We start from the raw sequence: 17,560 nt of genomic DNA on the forward strand, positions 1-17,560 counted from the left end.
GGATTTAAACTAATTTGGCAGGGGGATGGGAACCTAGATAGTGGAAAAGAGGGAAGTCATATGAAGTCAGAAATAGATGGTAGAAAGGTGAGAAGCAATAAGCAAAGGAGAGAAACACAAAGGGCCAAACTAATTCATAATGAGAGTGTGAAAAAAGCAAGCCTGAAGGCTTTGTATCTTAATGCTAGAAGCATTAGGAACAAGGTGGATGAATTAGTTGTGGAAATAGAGGTAAACAAGTATGATTTGATTGGGATTACAGAAACGTGGCTGCAGGGTGGGCAAGGCTGGGAACTTAACATCCAGGGATATACAATATTTAGGAAGGATCGGCAAAAAGGTAGGGGAGGTGGGGTAGCATTGCTGGTAAAGGAGGGGATTAATGCAATGGAAAGGAAGGATATTAACTCGGATGAAACGGAATCTGTATGGGTAGAAATGAGAAATAGCAAGGGGAGGAAAACGTTAGTGGGTGTGATATATAGGCCTCCAAATAGTAATATGGAGGTGAGGGAAGGCATAAAAAGGGAAATTAGAGAAGCGTGCGATAAGAGCACAGCTGTCATCATGGGTGACTTTAATTTACATATTGATTGGACTACCCAAATTAGTAAAAATTCTGAGGAGGAGGAATTCCTGGAATGTTTTCGGGACGGTTATCTGGACCAATATGTCGAGGAGCCGACTCGAGATCAGGCCATTTTAGACTGGGTATTGTGCAATGAGAAGGGACTTATCAACAATCTTCTTGTACGAGGCCCCTTGGGTCAGAGCGATCATAATATGATCGAGCTCTCAGTCGAGATGGAGAGTGAGGAAATTGAATCAGAGACTAAGGTCCAGAACTTAAATAAAGGGAATTACGAGGGTATGAGACGGGAATTGGGTAAGATTGATTGGGTGGTGTTTCTGGGGGGATTGACAGTGGATAGACAATGGCAAGCATTCAAAGATAGAATGGAAGAATTCCAGAACATGTTTATACCGGTTTGGCATAAAAATAAACCTAAAAAGGTGGCTCAACCGTGGATAACGAGGGAAATTAGGGACAGCATAAAATCAAAAAAAAGGGCATATCAACTGGCAAAAAAAAGCACCAGACCGGAAGATTGGGGGCAGTACAGGATACAGCAAAAGAGGACAAAGGGATTAATCAGGAAGGGGAAAATAGAATACGAAAGTAAACTTGCAGCAAACATAAAGACAGACTGCAAAAGCTTTTATCGGTATATCAGGAGGAAAAGACTGGTAAAATCCCAAGTCGGTCCCTTGCAGTCCGATTCGGGAGAATATATAATGGAGAATAAGGAAATGGCAGACCAATTAAACTCATACTTTGGTTCTGTATTCACAAAGGAGGACACAAATAACCTCCCAGGAATATCGGCAAACATAGGGACTAATGAGAGGGAGGAGCTGACAGAAATTAGTATCTCTAGGGATATGGTGTTGGGTAAGTTGAGGGGACTGAAGGCCGACAAATCCCCGGGGCCTGATAAACTACATCCTAGGGTACTTAAGGAGGTGGCCCTGGAGATAGCAGATGCTCTAAGGATCATCTTCCGGAACTCCATTGACTCGGGAACAGTACCCGTGGATTGGAGGGTAGCTAATGTTACCCCAATATTTAAAAAGGGGGGTAGAGAGAAAGCAGGGAATTATAGACCAGTAAGCCTTACATCGGTTGTGGGCAAAATGCTAGAGTCCATTATTAAGGATAAAATAGCGGAGCACTTGACAAATGGGGAAAGGATCGGACAGAGTCAACATGGATTTACAAAGGGTAAATCGTGTTTGACTAATCTGCTGGAATTTTTTGAGGAAGTAACTGGTAAAATAGATGGGGGAGAGCCAATGGATGTGGTGTACCTTGACTTCCAGAAAGCCTTCGATAAGGTTCCACACAAAAGATTATCATGCAAAATTAAGGCTCATGGGATTGGGGGCAAAGTATTAACGTGGATAGAGAACTGGCTGGCGGATAGAAAACAGAGAGTTGGAATAAACGGCTCGTTTTCGGAGTGGCAGGCAGTGACCAGCGGGGTGCCGCAAGGATCTGTCCTGGGACCCCAGCTGTTCACAATATATATAAATGATCTGGATCAGGGAATTGGATGCAATATTTCCAAATTCGCTGACGACACTAAACTAGGAGGAGGGGTGGGCTCTGATGAGGATGTCAGGAGGCTACAGTGCGATTTGGACAGGTTGGGGGAATGGGCGGATACGTGGCAGATGCACTATAATGTGGATAAATGCGAGGTTATCCACTTTGGGGGTAAAAACAGGAGGGTAGATTATTATCTAAATGGCAATAGATTGGGAGATGGGGAAGTGCAGAGGGACCTGGGTGTTCTTGTGCACCAGTCACTGAAGGAGAGCATGCAGGTGCAACAGGCGATTAAGAAGGCAAATGGTATGTTGGCCTTCATATCAAGGGGGTTCGAGTATAGGAATAGGGATACCTTACTACAGCTGTACAAGGTGCTGGTGAGACCGCATCTGGAGTATTGTGTACAGTTTTGGTCGCCCCATCTGCGGAAGGATGTTCTTGCCATGGAAAGAGTGCAGCGGCGATTCACCAGGCTGATACCTGGAATGGCGGGAATGACCTACGAGGAGAGATTGAATAGTTTGGGCTTGTACTCACTGGAGTTTAGAAGATTGAGAGGGGATCTCATCGAAACATATAAAATTATGGCAGGCCTGGACAGGCTGAATTCAGAGAGAATGTTTCCAATGGCAGGGGAGCACAGAACCAGGGGCCACAGTCTAAAAATAGCGGGCAAATCATTTAAAACAGAGATGAGGAAGAATTTCTTCACTCAAAGAGTGGTGAGCCTGTGGAATTCCCTGCCACAGAGGGCTGTGAAGGCTAATTCAATAAATATTTTCAAGAGAGAATTGGATATATTTCTGAAGGCTAAGGGGATTAAGGGTTACGGAGAAAAGGCGGGGACGGGGTACTGAACTGGTAAGATCAGCTAAGATCTCAGATGAAGATCAGCCATGATCTCATTGAATGGCGGAGCAGGCTCGAAGGGCCGAATGGCCTACTCCTGTTCCTATCTCTATGTTTCTATGTTTATCTCCGAACCAAAATGGCAGGCAGTGTCAAACTGCTTTGCCGATCGACCTTAGCTCTTCCACCTTGAATCTGTTCACTGTGTTCCTGAAATGAATACAATGAGGCCTGAAGACCCCGACAGTGAGTCAAATTCTAACTGGAACCCTTCCACATTGACATCTACTGCTGCCCCTAAATAGACGATGCATTGAGGGGAAACCATTGAATGTGATAGATATCGATGTGTGATTGACCGGCCTTCAAAGAGGCACCAAAATAAACCAGGACAGTGACTTGAAACAGCCAAGGTGAGGGCTGAACGGGCGATTCACCCTACAAGCAGGCAGGAACCATGCAATAGGTTGAGGAACACCAAGAATCTTCTCGAAGTTCAGCTGAGATACTGTGTGGCAAGATGGCTAACAGCATCTGAAGAGGGTGGAGTATTTATTCACTGAGTGACCTATTTAGCTGACTGTCTCACTGGATGCACAGTGCCAAACCAAGAGGAGGTCGTAAAAATGCAGAGACTGTCAAATTAACAAGCATTTAAGCACCTGGTTTGGCCAGTTTACATTGCATTCATGCATCTGTGCTTTAAGCGTGCTGGCAAGGGTGGCATTGTATATCAGGGAGCTGCAGAAATCCCTCGCTCCCAAAACACTGTCCCCATTGCTGCCCTTCATTGTGACAGGACCACTTTGCTGAGCCCGAAGCCCTCTCACCACATGCACCAACTCACCTTCCTACACCCACACAGTGCTGTCATCCTCCCCCGTACACTAAGTACCCCCCAGGAAGCCCCCAGCGTTGCACTTTATCAGTGGCACTCTGCAACCCCCCCCCGCAAAGAAATACTCCCACACTGCTGAACCCTCCTGCCACACTCCAGAATTTCACCCCATGCTGGCACACCCCACACTCCTCTCCCACCCCTAGCAGACCCTGCCCGCCCCCACCCCCGCTGCCACTCCCCAATGCTCCCGAACCCACTTTGTGAATGCTTCCATTCCACACACACTGATGTAGAAAGACTACTGAACACTTGGTTTGAGTGTAAAACAAGGCTTTAATCAACTGTTTCACAACCATGAGATTCTAGTTACATCACTAGTTCCTGGTTACAGAAACATCCTGAGCAAGCTGGGCCCACGCCCGAGTATTTATACTCCTTGGACGGCGCCACCAGCTGGCCGCCCAGTGTTACTTCATGAGTCATGATAAGATTCATGACACACACCAACCCCCACACCTCTCCTCTTCCACTGCTTCTATACACTTCCTACAATTTACCTACAATCTACCAGAAAAATGTCCCCTTCTACTTTTCTCTGTGTCCTGGGCTTTTAAAAAAAGTTTAGAGATATAGGGCTAGATTTTCAGTATAGACAGTTTTGGGGCGCTAACCTTAGCGCTCGCCCGAAGTTAGCGCCCGCCCCAAAGTAGCGCCCCGTTGCCGGAAATTCAGTGGCTTCGCCCTAAGAGGTTGGTGGAGCGCTAAAAGAGGCGTTCCACTACTATCTTTAGGCGCTAAGCCGGCGGTGCAGAGCGCAACACCCGAGCTCGGGCGCAGCGCACGGCAGACACTCTGGTGCCAGTGAGCTCTTAAAGGGGAAGGGTGCATGTGTTTTTTTCAAAGGCAGAGTCTGGGGGGGAAAACGAGGAGGAGGAGGAGGAGGAGGAGGAGGAGGAGGAGAATACACCATTCACAACAACACACTGGATCCTTCCACACAACACATGCAGACTGCCTTTTATAGTGCAGGAGGAGTGCCCTTTAATTTGCGCTCCCCAGGGTGTGTTGCGTTCCATTTTACAAACGCTCTGGACGCCAGCCGCACAATGGGGCGGTCCGACTGAAGTTTGGATTCGGGGCGGCCAAAGGGCGTTGCACGAGGATGTGACGCCATTTTCTGCGCGCGCATCCGGGCGGCCGCTAAACTTTGCGCCGGCGCTAACGGGCAACTTAATTTGGGGCGGGGCGCAAACTGCGCTGCGCCCGGGCGCTACACGCATAGCGCCCGAAAATCACTTCTCTTAAGGCGCTAACTGCTGGCGCAAGCAACTGAAAATCTAGCCCTAAATTCCTAGAATAGATAAATGAGCATGTAATTGTGATAAAAGGCACTGATTTACAGGTTCCATTCAAATATATGAGTCCCAAAACATATACATCGACTCACCATGAGCACTGCCATGGGAGATCAGCTGGAGCATATCCCCCTACTCACCGTGAGCGCTGCCACGGGAGATCAGCCAGAGCATATACCCCCTACTCATCATGGGCACTGCCACGGGAGATCAGCCAGAGAATATTCCCCCTACTCACCGTGAGCACTGTCACAGGAAATCAGCTAGAACGTACCCTCTACTCACCATGAGCACTGCCACAGGAGATCAGCTAGAACATAACCCCTACTCACCATGGGCACTGCCACGGGAGATCAGCTAGAACCTATCAATCAACTCACCATGAGCACTGTCACTCGAGATCGCTGGAGCATTTCAATCAACTCACCGTGAGCACTGCCATGGGAGATCAGCCAGAGCATATCAATCAACTCACCGTGAGCACTGCCACAGGAGATCAGCTAGAACATATCCCCCTACTCACCATGAGCACTGTCACAGGAGATCAGCTAGAAAATATCCCGCTACTCACCGTGAGCACTGCCACAGGAGATCATCTAGTGCATATCCCCCTACTCACCATGAGCACTGCCACAGGAGATCAGCTAGTGCATATCCCCCTATTCACCATGAGCACTGCCACGGGAGATCAGCTAGTGCATATGCCCTACTCACCATGAGCACTGCCATGGGAGATCATCTAGTGCATATCCCCCTACTCACCATGAGCACTGCCATGGGAGATCAGCTAGTGCATATCCCCCTATTCACCATGAGCACTGCCACGGGAGATCAGCTAGTGCATATCCCCCAACTCACCATGAGCTCTGCCACGGGAGATCAGCTAGTGCATATCCCCCTACTCACCGTGAGCACTGCCATGGGAGATCAGCGAGTGCATATCCCGCTACTCACCGTGAGCACTGCCACGGGAGATCAGCTAGTGCATATCCCCCTACTGACCATGAGCTCTGCCACGGGAGATCAGCTAGCGCATATCCCCCTATTCACCATGAGCACTGCCACGGGAGATCATCTAGTGCATATCCCCCTACTCACCGTGCGCACTGCCATGGGAGATCAGCTAGTGCATATCCCCCTACTCAGCGTGAGCACTGCCACGGGAGGTCACCTAGTGCATATCCCCCTACTCACCATGAGCTCTGCCACGGGAGATCATCTAGTGCATATCACCCTACTCACCGTGAACACTGCCACGGGAGATCAGCTAGTGCATATCCCCTGACTCACCATGAGTACTGCTACGGGAGATCATTTAGTGCATATTGTTAGATCCGTGTATCTTAATGTTGTGTCCTTCAATAATCAGACAACAGACTGCAGGGAACGATCAACAGGTGCTTACTGAATGAGGGTTCAAACTGCAACTGACTGTACAGATCGCCACTCAGGGTTTATATACAGGTGTGGTCACTGCCGGTACTACAGGATACAGGAGCTGTAAAAAGTAGTTCTTCCCCTTAAAGGTACATACATTACAATTCCTCCCCTTATAGATTAACAGTACCATAACACTCATTTAACAATTAAATATCAAACTAATTACAATTAACACTTTTAACATGCAACATTAACTGAAAATAGTCTATTTATAAATTCAGTCTTTGGGGAGGCTTCCTGATTCTTTCTGGATAACGCCTTTCCCGAGTGTCTCGCTCTTGGTGCGGAGGCGATTCTAACACCTTGTCGTCAGTTGATTCATCAGCTTCCAATGCTATTGTTTCTGAGGTAGATGCGACCTGTACATTGGGTTCCTCACCAGGTACGTATGGCCGAGACATGGGGTTGACTCGTTCCTGTAACTCTAGGATCTGGTCAGCATGGCGTCTCACAATGTTCTCCCCAACATCCACTGTGTACATTAGTGGCCCCTGCCGTGTGCATATCGTTCCTGGTTGCCAGTTCTCTGTTCAGTAGTCGCGGGCCAAGACTGGTTGCCCTACATTGAAGCTCCTTGTCGGCTTCTCATTGATGTGCTGGAATTGCTTACTCTCAACATCTCTTCGTACATTTGGTCTGAGCAAATCCAGACGAGATCTCAACCTTCGGTTAAAGAACATCATGGCCGGGGCCTGGTTGGTGACTGCATGTGTCGCATTTCTGTAGGCTAACAGGAAATTGTCCACCTTATGCTGCAGTGGAATGTCGTCATCGCACATGGCCTTTATTGCTTTTTTAAAGGTTTGTACGAACCTCTCAGCCAATCCATTTGTGGCTGGATGATACGGGGCGGATGTGTAATGCCTTACCCCATTCCTTTTCATAAATCTTTGAAATTCTTCGGACACAAACTGTGGTCCGTTATCAGAGCAAATCTGCTCTGGCAAGCCGTTCCTGGCAAAAATGGTCCGTAGGACTGCAATAGTTTTCTCCGTGGTGGTGGAGGACATTTTGATCACCTCAGGCCATTTCGAGTGCGCATCCACGGCTATTAAAAACATTGAGTCCATGAATGGACCAGCAAAATCAATATGCACCCATTGCCATGGAGATGAGGGTCACTCCCATGGGTGTAGAGGGGCATGTGGTGGTGCATTTTGGACCTTCTGGCATCCTGAGCAGCTCTTTGTCAGGTCCTCGATTTGCTGATCGATGCCCAGCCACCACACATAAGCCCTAGCAAGGCTTTTCATTTTCACCCCTCCCAGATGACCTTCGTGAAGCTCATTGAGCACTCTCTCCCTTAACTTGGGTGGAATTACCACTCGGGATCCACACATCTGTAAGGCTGGGACTTCTTTAAACTGGTTTAAAGTAATTTTCCTGGTCTTGCAGCCTTTGCCTGCACTCATGCCAATTCCAATAAAACCAATTTTATAACAGCGGTTTCGAATCGCTACCCCACCTTCCAGTTCTGACTGCAGGGCTTATAATTATTGATATTAAAACAGACACGTGGTTTGGATGAGAGAAAAATCAAGTTTTATTAACTAAAAGAAACTATAATCAAAATATCAAACTATCCCACACGAACACAGTAATTACAGTAAAATTGCTTAAAATGGGGTAAGGCAGATGGCAAAAACGAAGGGTAAGTGACCACAATGTTGATTAAACAATCTTAGCAATATCCCCTTAAATTACCATCCCCCAAACTCCTGCTAGGTTACCTTGCCGAGGAGTCAGAACACCCTGCTCACCTGTGGTCCAGCGAAGTAAAGCGAGAGATAGCTTCTCAGCAGCTATCTTTTATATCTGGTGAGGTCCTGCCGTTCTGCCCTGCAAGGGCTGTGTGCAAAATTCCCCGCCCAAAGGGTCCAATACACAAGAGAAAGCTGTGATTGGCCAACTCAAAGTGGTTAGACTGGGTTAATGTGTCTTCCGGAGCATCCTGGGCTGAAACAAAAGAGAATGCAACAGCCCTATTGTCCAGTGCTGGGTGATTTAGACCCATTCAATTCTTAAACGGATTCTCATTCAAGATCCAAAAGTCTCTTCTGCAGTTTAGATGTATCCACTCGATATACAAATCAAAATCAAATCAAATCAAATCAACTTTTATTGTCATTGTTAGTGCACAAGTGCAGTACAACGAAATGTAGGCTTGCGGCTCCCGAGAGTGTACAATTTGGATTAGGACACTTAAACATTCAACATACATTTATACATTTGGCTTGCAGTATATTAGTATAAATATGACCATAATAAAGTGCATTGGCAGATGTGCAGGCTTTAGTGTTTATTTGTGGAGTTCAGTAGGATGACAGCCCTGGGAAAGAAGCAGTTCCTAAATCTGGTCGTACGGGTGTGAATGCATCTGTAGCGTCTTCCAGATGGTAGGAGGGCGAACAGACTGTGGCTGGGGTGGGTAGGGTCTTTGATGATGGACCGTGCCCTCCATAGGCAGCGTTTCTGATATATATGCTCTATGGTCAAACAAATGCTAATAGCATTCAATTGCTTTGTAAACAAAGCATTGTCCTTTGTCTTCGGCCATGTGGTGACAGCCATTTTTATCCCTGGAAATTTAAAAGCACAACGCCCAGGGATTCTTTAATCAAAAAAAATTAATCTTCAGAACTGTAAATTATTGCGAATTCTTACACATCAAGGTCCCCTGGCATACTGACAGCTGTTCTCTTCTGGATGAGAATGCTGGCAACAGTGAGTCGCCATGTGCTGGCCATCCCTTCACCGTCAAATCATATACCCGAGACAGTGTCGGGTCATTTCGGGTCTCCTTCTCTATACCAGCGTTAGTTACTGGCAAGCATTCAATTATAGTCGCATGAAATATTTCGACAGGATCCACTGCTGGTTCTTCCTCTGCTGTAGGCAGTGGCAGGCGTGATAGCCCATCAGCGTTTCCATGCTGTTTCGTGCCCTTATACTCGATTTCATATTGGTGCGCCCCTAGAAAAAGGGACCATCTTTGTAGCCGTTGCGCAGTCATCACCGAAACGCCCTTCTTTGGATTAAAGATGGAGACAAATGGTTGGTGGTCAGTCAGCAAGGTGAACTTCTGCCCTTGCAGATAGTGGTTGAACTTTTTCACTCCCCACACTAGGCTGAGGGCCTCCCTGTCAATCTGGGCGTAGTTACGCTCGGCTGAGGTTAGTGACCGAGACGCAAAGGCTACTGGCCTCTCCGAGCCGTCTGGGAATTTGTGCGACAGCACCACTCCAATGCCATAGGGTGATGCATCACACGCCAACCGAATTGGTAGTGCTGGGATGAAATGAGCCAACACCTCTTTTGATGTGATCAATGCTTTGCTCTTCTGGAAAGCTCATTTACATTCGTCACTCCACTTCCATGGTACCCCCGTTTGCAGTAGGGTGTTCAGTGGGTGTAGTACGGTAGACAAATTCGGCAAGAACTTATGGTAGTAGTTCACCAGCCCGAGGAACGACCTCAGTTGTGACACATTTTCCGGTGCTGGAGCCTTGACTACTGCCTCAATCTTTTCAGGGGACTTATGCAACCCCTCTTTATCAATAACATGGCCACAATACGAGATCTGCTTCTGGAAAAACTCGCATTTGTGGCGATTAGCTCGGAGCCCATATTCCTTCAATCTAGTGAGCACCTGTTCCAGGTTGGCGAGGTGATCACTGTCATTTTCGCCCGTGACCAGGATGTCGTCCAAATAACACTGGGTCCCTGGAATCCCTTGCAGGACTTGTTCCATTGCCCTTTGCCAAATAGCCGGAGCTGATGCTACAACCCGAACACCAGCCGGTTGTATTGGTAGAGACCTTTATGAGTGTTGATCGTGAGGTACTGTTTCGAGGCTTCTTCTACCTCCATTTGCAGCCACGCCTGGGCCAGATCAATCTTAGTGAAGCGTTTCCCTCCAGATAGCGAGGCGAAAATATCTTCAATCCGCGGAAGCGGATATTGTACAGTGTGAAGGATTGGGTTCACTGTCACCTTAAAGTCCCCACAGATGCAAACCTTCTTTGGTTCCCCAGGCGTATTACTCAACGACCTCTTCATTACAGGAACGATGGGTGTAGCCCACTCGCTCCAGTCCACTTTGGACAGTACTCCTGAACGTTCCAAACCTTCCAGCTCTGCTTCAACGGCTGGGCGGATCGCATAAGGTACCGGTCTGGCCTTAAAAACTTTGGGCTTGCATTTTCCTCTATTTTGATCGTCGCTGTTATGCCTTTTAGTGTTCCGAGTCCCTGCTGGAACACTTCTTGTGCGTCAGTTAGCATTTTTGACAGTCGTCCAGGTGTGACGTCGTCATCCTTTTTGGCATCTACAGTCAGTGCTTGTATGGAATGCCAATCTAGCTGTATCTTCCGGATCCATTCACGTCCTAGTAGTGGTGGTCCTCCATCTGGCAATACATATAGGTCCATTTTTGGTGTTTCCTTGCCGTTATATATAACGTTCACTCTTATTTTTCCTTTGGGATAGACTTTTTGCCCCATGTACGTCTTCAAGACAATCTTTGTATCTCTCAAGGGTATATGTGAGAATAGCCGCTTGTAGTCCCTTCGGTTTACGACTGTTAGGGCTGATCCTGTGTCCAATTCCATTTTCACTTGGACTCCTGCTATCTTGAGCGTGACCCAGATAGTTTGGTGATCCTCCGGTTTGATCACATTATGTAGTTTCAGACAACCCAGCTCCTTGCTTCCGGAGTCTGTATCACTCTTCTGTTCATCTGAACTACTCTCCGTCACCTTATGTACCTTCTTGTACTTCTCCTGTGGAGATTTCTTGCTGCTGGTTTTTTTTCCCGACCTGCAGACTCTTGCTATGTGTCCTACTTTTCCACACTGTCTGCACACTTTGTCCTTGAACCAGCAATCATTATGGTCGTGTGTTGTTCTGCCGCAGCGATAGCACTTCACTGTTCCGTATGACATTTCATTTGTGCCATATTCTTGCGGTCTCCGTTGTATCTCTGCAGCGCCCCGTGCTGCTGCTTCGTGTGATACTGCAATGCTGAAAGCCTTGTCCAGCGTAAGATCCTTTTCTGATAGAAGCCGTTTCTGGGTTCCTTCACTTTGAAGCCCACACACAAACTTGTCCCTTAAAGTATCTGCTAGTCCCATTCCAAACTGGCAGTGTTTCGATAGCTTGCGCAGTTCCATTAAATACTCAGCATTACTTTCATCTTTATGCTGGTTCCTTTTGTGAAACTTAAATCTTTCTGCTATCAGCAGCAGTGTGGCGTTTAAGTGGTCCTGTAGGATTGACACTATGTTTTCAAAATCCTTTTCTACTGGCTTCTCTGGGGTTACTAGGTTTCGTAGTAAGCCATACGTTTTTGCACCCATTGAATTCAACAATACCAGCGCTTTCTTGTCATCTGGTACTTCATTCGCCTTGCAGTATACTTCTATGCGTTCGACATATGTCGTCCAATCTTCGACTTCATTGTCGAACGCTGTGATACTGCCACTCTTCGGCATTTTTGGGTGTGGTTAGACTGGCTTAAAATGGCGTCTCCCGCGCTTTCCTTTCTTCCCCGCTGCGGCTTAAAATGGCTTCTCCCGCACTTTACTTTCTTCCCCGCTGCGGCTTAAAATGGCGTCTCCCGCGCTGCTGCCAACGCCGCTCTCGGCGGTCCTCGTGGCAAATGGCAACGCCCTGTGGGTTTCCTGCGCTGCTCCTGCGCTGCTGCCAATGCCGCTCTCTGCCGTCCTCGTGGCAATGGCAGCGCCTCGCGTTTTCCTGCGTGCCTCTCTCCCCCGTTGACGCTGCTCGGCCCTTGAACACCAGCTGCGCTCTGCTCTCTCTCATCTCTCTCCCCCGTTGACGCCGCTCGGTCCTGAACACCGGCTGCACCCTGTGTGCTCTGCCCTCTCTCCCCCGTCGACGCTGCTCGGCCTTTTTCTGTGCCGCTCGGTCGGCTCTAGCCGCCGCTGTCCGGGAAGGGTCTGCGCAGTACCTGTTGCCAGCCTGTTTCGCAGGACCACCATGACTGGAAAGCCAAGCCTGGCTCTCGACAGCCTCCCCTGCGATGCTCAAATCTCCGCTGGATGACTGGGCGGTTGCCCGTGGTCGACGCCCATGCTTCTGGACTCGACCTCCTTCCACTGTTCTCCAGGAGCGAATCCCTGGGAGGTGATGCAGAGTTGCAGGTAGGTTCGAATCTGCTCGTCACCAATGTTAGATCCGTGTATCTTAATGTTGTGTCCTTCAATAATCAGACAACAGACTGCAGGGAACGATCAACAGGTGTTTACTGAATGAGGGTTCAAACTGCAACTGACTGTACAGATCACTACTCAGGGTTTATATACAGGTGTGGTCACTGCCGGTACTACAGGATACAGGAGCTGTAAAAAGTAGTTCTCCCCCTTAAAGGTACATACATTACACATATCGCCCTACTCACCATGAGCACTGCCACGGGAGATCAGCTAGTGCATATCCCCCTACTCACCATGAGCACTGCCACAGGAGATCAGCTAGTGCATATCCCCCTACTCGCCATGAGCACTGCCACAGGAGATCAGCTAGTGCATAGCCCCCTATTGTTCTAAGCCATGCTGCCATCTAGTGGCTAAAATGTAGTGGTCGCTTACTGTAACCCAGGAGAAACTACGCTGACCTGAGACTTTTGAGGAGGTTGTTAAGGGGAGTTGTAACAGGAAGAGTTTGAATCAAGACGATTTGTTTGCTTAGCGCTATGTCTCATCTGCCTTTATTCATCAGCTCCCAGTAACATCAGCTGGTTCCGCAGTCAATTGTTTGCTATTACGTCAGAAGATTGTGGGTTCCGGCACCACACCCAGGTCTTTAGCACATCCGCTGGGCTGCCACTTGGTGCAGTACTGAGGGAGTGCTGCATTAACGGAGGTTTCGTCCTGAGGATGCAATGTCAAACTGAGGCCCGGGCCAACTGTTTCGGTGGACGTAAAAGATCCCATGGTGGTGTCCAATGAGGAGGAAGTTCTCCTGGAGCCAACATTCATCCCTCAACTAACACCACTAAAACGGATGAACTGGTCACTCATCTTGATTGCTATTTGTGGAACTTTCTGAGTGTAAATTGGCGACTTCGTTTGCCTATGAAACAGTGACTGCACTTCAAAAGATATTGGCTGTGAAGAGCTTTGGGATGACATGAAAATTGCAACGTAAATTTAATGGGGGAAAAATTCGGTTGGTTGCGCCACCCATTAGCGCCTAAAGAGGTCGAGAAGTGGGGCGCGAACCAACTAGCGCCTGGGCGCAGCGAACCCTGCGCCTCTTCCCAAATTGAGCGGACATTTAGCGCTGGCGCTAAACCGTAGCGCCCGCTCACCGGCGCACGCAGATCATGACATCATTCCAGAGTGCAACGCCCTTGGGGCGCCCCGGTCCGGAAATTCAGTGGCGCCCCCTGCCTTACCGCCTGGCGCTAGCAACGACTGGTTGAGGGGACCGTTATGCTGTCTGAAAGGGACTAGGGGAGCGCTATTTAAAGGGGAACACCTCCTGCCTTTTTTGAAGGTGACATTTTTGCACCACACATTGTGAGAGAGTGAGACGGACTTCTGGAGAGATTCCACGCTGTGTGAAGGAGTTTTGCAGTTTGGTTTTGATTTGCCCTTCCTTGTATCGAATTAGAAGAGACTGTGGGGTCTGCACTCTGAGATCTTTCCCTGGTCCTCTCCATTGTTCTTTCCAGCAGATTAGATGTACAGGTCTCTCCAGGCTGAGATTCAGGCCGAGATTCAAGGCTACAATGAGCAGGATGTGGATGGAGAGCAAGGCAAGATCAACCCTCCCCTTTAAGGACAAAACAGAAAATGCAGGAGAAACTCAGCAGGTCAAGCAGCATCTGTGAAGAGAGAAACAGATTTAACGTTTCAGGTCGATGACCATTCGTCAGAACTCCCCCTTTAAGAATTGGATGGTGCCAGTGTGTCTGTGTTCCATTGCTGACTGAAATCACATGAGCTTCGCCAGCACTGTGAGGTAGCGCCTCGCTCCGCTGGGTTAGCGCCTTCAGACTGTCGTGCAGTGCCTGATTTAGCGCCGCAATCACCCTCAGGGGCGCAGGTACCCAATTTCGCAGGAGGTGGCGATAATTTGCGCCTGGCGCTAAACTTTGCGCACCGCCAATACTAGCGCCCCAAACGGGGCGATACCGAATTTCGCCCCCAATCTCTTTTTGCTTTTAGACACTTGGGCTATAGGGAGAGGTTCAGGAAGCTGGGAATGTTCGCACTGGAGTAAAGGAGGCTCGTGGGAGATATTATCAAAGGATCATAACGGTTAGAGATGAACTGGAACCTAAACTAACCGAACCACAAATTACACAGACTCAAGATCAGAACATGAGTGGGTGAACCTTAGATTTAATGATCTCACACAGAGGGCAGCAATGTGTGGAACAAACTGGCCAGCAAGTGTTGACAGATGGAAGAGCAGGGAGGGGGGTGGGTGATGGTGAACACATTTTTAACTGAAGAAGGAGCTGAGGTGTATCAGAGGCAAGAACCTGGAAATGTGGGCAGGTTTACCACGGTTCTTTGTAATTCCTGTGTGCTATTATATAGCAAGCATTAACTTGAGCTGAGCATCTGACCTCATGCGCTCTCCATCACCTAGACATGCCTACTTCCACCTCTGTAACATCCCTCTTCTCCGCCCCTGCCTCAGCTCATCTGTTGCTGAAACCCTCATCCATGCCTTTGTTACCTCTAGCCTCGAGTATTCCAAGGAGCTCCTGGTCGCCCCTCCCTATCTGTAACCTCGTCCAGCCCTACAGCCTTTCGAGATCTCTGCGCACCTCCAATTCTGGCCTCTTGCGGATCCCCAATTTTCATCGCTCCACCATTGGCAGCCGTGCCTTCAGTTGCCGAGGACCTAAGCTCTGGAATTCCCTCCCTAAACCTCTCCACCTCGCCGCCTCTCTCTCCTTCTTTAAGACGCTCCTTAAAACGTACCTCTTTGACCAAGCTTTGGTCCTAATATCTCTTTATGTGGCTCGGTGTCATTTTACTATGTTAACGACGCTATATGCAACAACAACTCGTATTTATATAGCGCCTTTAACGTAGTAAAATGTCCCAAGGCGCGTCACAGGAGTATTATAAGATAACAAATTTGACACTGAGCCACATTAGGAGAAATTAGGGCAGGTGACCAAAAGCTTGGTCAAAGAGGTAGGTTTTAAGGAGCGTCTTAAAGGAGGGAAGAGAGGTAGAGAGGCGGAGAGGTTTAGGCAGGGACTTCCAGAGCTTAGGGCCCAGGCAACAGAAGGCACGGTCACCAATGGTTGAGCGATTATAATCAGGGATGCTCAAGAAGGCAGAATTAGAGGAGCGCAGATATCTCGGGGGGTTGTGGGGCTGAGGGAGATTACAGAGTTGTTGTAAGGCTGGAGTAGGTTATAGAGATAGGGAGAGGCAAGACCATGGAGGGATTTCAGCACAAGGATGAGAATTCGGGAGCCAATGTGGGTCAGCGAGCACAGGGCTGATGGGTGAAGAGGTATCATGAGTGAGAATATTGTACCTGTTGTGTATGTACCTTTAAGAGAATAACTGGTCTCAGACTGCAGTACCGGCAGTGACCACCCCTGTATAAAAGGCGCTAGAGAGCCTCTGTTGGTTAGTTTCGTTATGGACTTACACCAGTAAACATCTATCTGTTTTCACTCCTGCTAGTCCGTGTCTCAATCATGCACGGACTTAACAGTACCCAGCAGTATAAAGCACCAATCAGTGTTAGGGTCACCTGCTAAACCTTTAATTGATATTCATGAACATTGGGAACTAACTGTTAGAAGATTAGTGTAATTACAAGGCAACGGACTGGAAACAGCACTGAAATCACCAACAGATGCTGCAATCACTGGTTTTCTGCCCCTTCTCATGGTTGCTACCGGTTGGGAAACATACCCACAGAAGGAGTTAGACAGCAGGGAGAGGTAAGCGAACCGACTGGATCAGGGGCTTTAGGATACTCTTGTGCACTGACTACAGACGGGACCGAGTGGGACATTGGCAGAAACCCAGGAACAAGAGCCTGTGCCGAACTCTCAGTGAGAAGCAGAGTTAACGTTTCAGCTTGATGGCCTTTCGTCAGAACTGTTTCTTTATGATGGTGCAAGGCGAAGGGAGATGGTAATCGGACAAGTAAAGAAACAAAAGATGGGTCGAGAGGAGGTGTGAATGCGAATAGCAGAATCATCAGCAGCTGGTGTCCGAAAAAATGGGGGCAGAGGTTATGGTCTGAAATTGTTGAACTCAGTGTTGAGTCCTGAAGGTTGTAAAGTTCCTAATCGAAAGAGGAGGTGCTGTTCCTCGAGCTTACGTTGAGCTTCGTTGGAACAGTGTCGGAGGCCGAGGACGGAGAGGTCAGAGTGGGAGTGGCACGAAGAATTAAAGTGACAGGCGACCGGAAGCTCGGGAACTGAACGGAAGTGTAAAGCAAAGCGGTCGCCCAATCTGCGTTTGGTCTCCCCAGTGTAGAGGAGGTCATCGAGCTGAACCGTTAACTCTGTTTCTCTCTCCACAGACGCTGCCTGACCCGCTGAGTATTTCTAGCACTTTGCGTTTTTATTTCTGAATTCCAGCCGCCGCAGCCTTTTCCTTTTGTTGCGTGGTGTGATAGAGATAGAAACATAGAAACATAGAAGATAGGAGCAGGAGTAGGCCATTCGGCCCCTCGAGCCTGCTCCGCCATTCAATGAGATCATGGCTGATCATCCAAATTCAGTACCCTGTCCCTGCTTTCTCCCCATATCCCTTGATCCCTTTAGCATTAAGAAATATATCTAACTCCTTCTTGAATATATTTAATGAATTGGCCTCAACTGCCTTCAGTGGTAGAGAATTCCACAGGTTCACCACTCTCTGGGTGAAGAAATTCCTCCTCATCTCTGTCCTAAATGACTTACCCCTTATCCTTAGACTGTGGCCCCTGGTTCTGGACTCCCCC

Source organism: Somniosus microcephalus, chromosome 34, assembly GCF_052327205.1.
Source record: "Somniosus microcephalus isolate GS21.2 chromosome 34, FLI_Smic_1.0, whole genome shotgun sequence".
Lineage (NCBI taxonomy): Eukaryota > Metazoa > Chordata > Chondrichthyes > Squaliformes > Somniosidae > Somniosus > Somniosus microcephalus.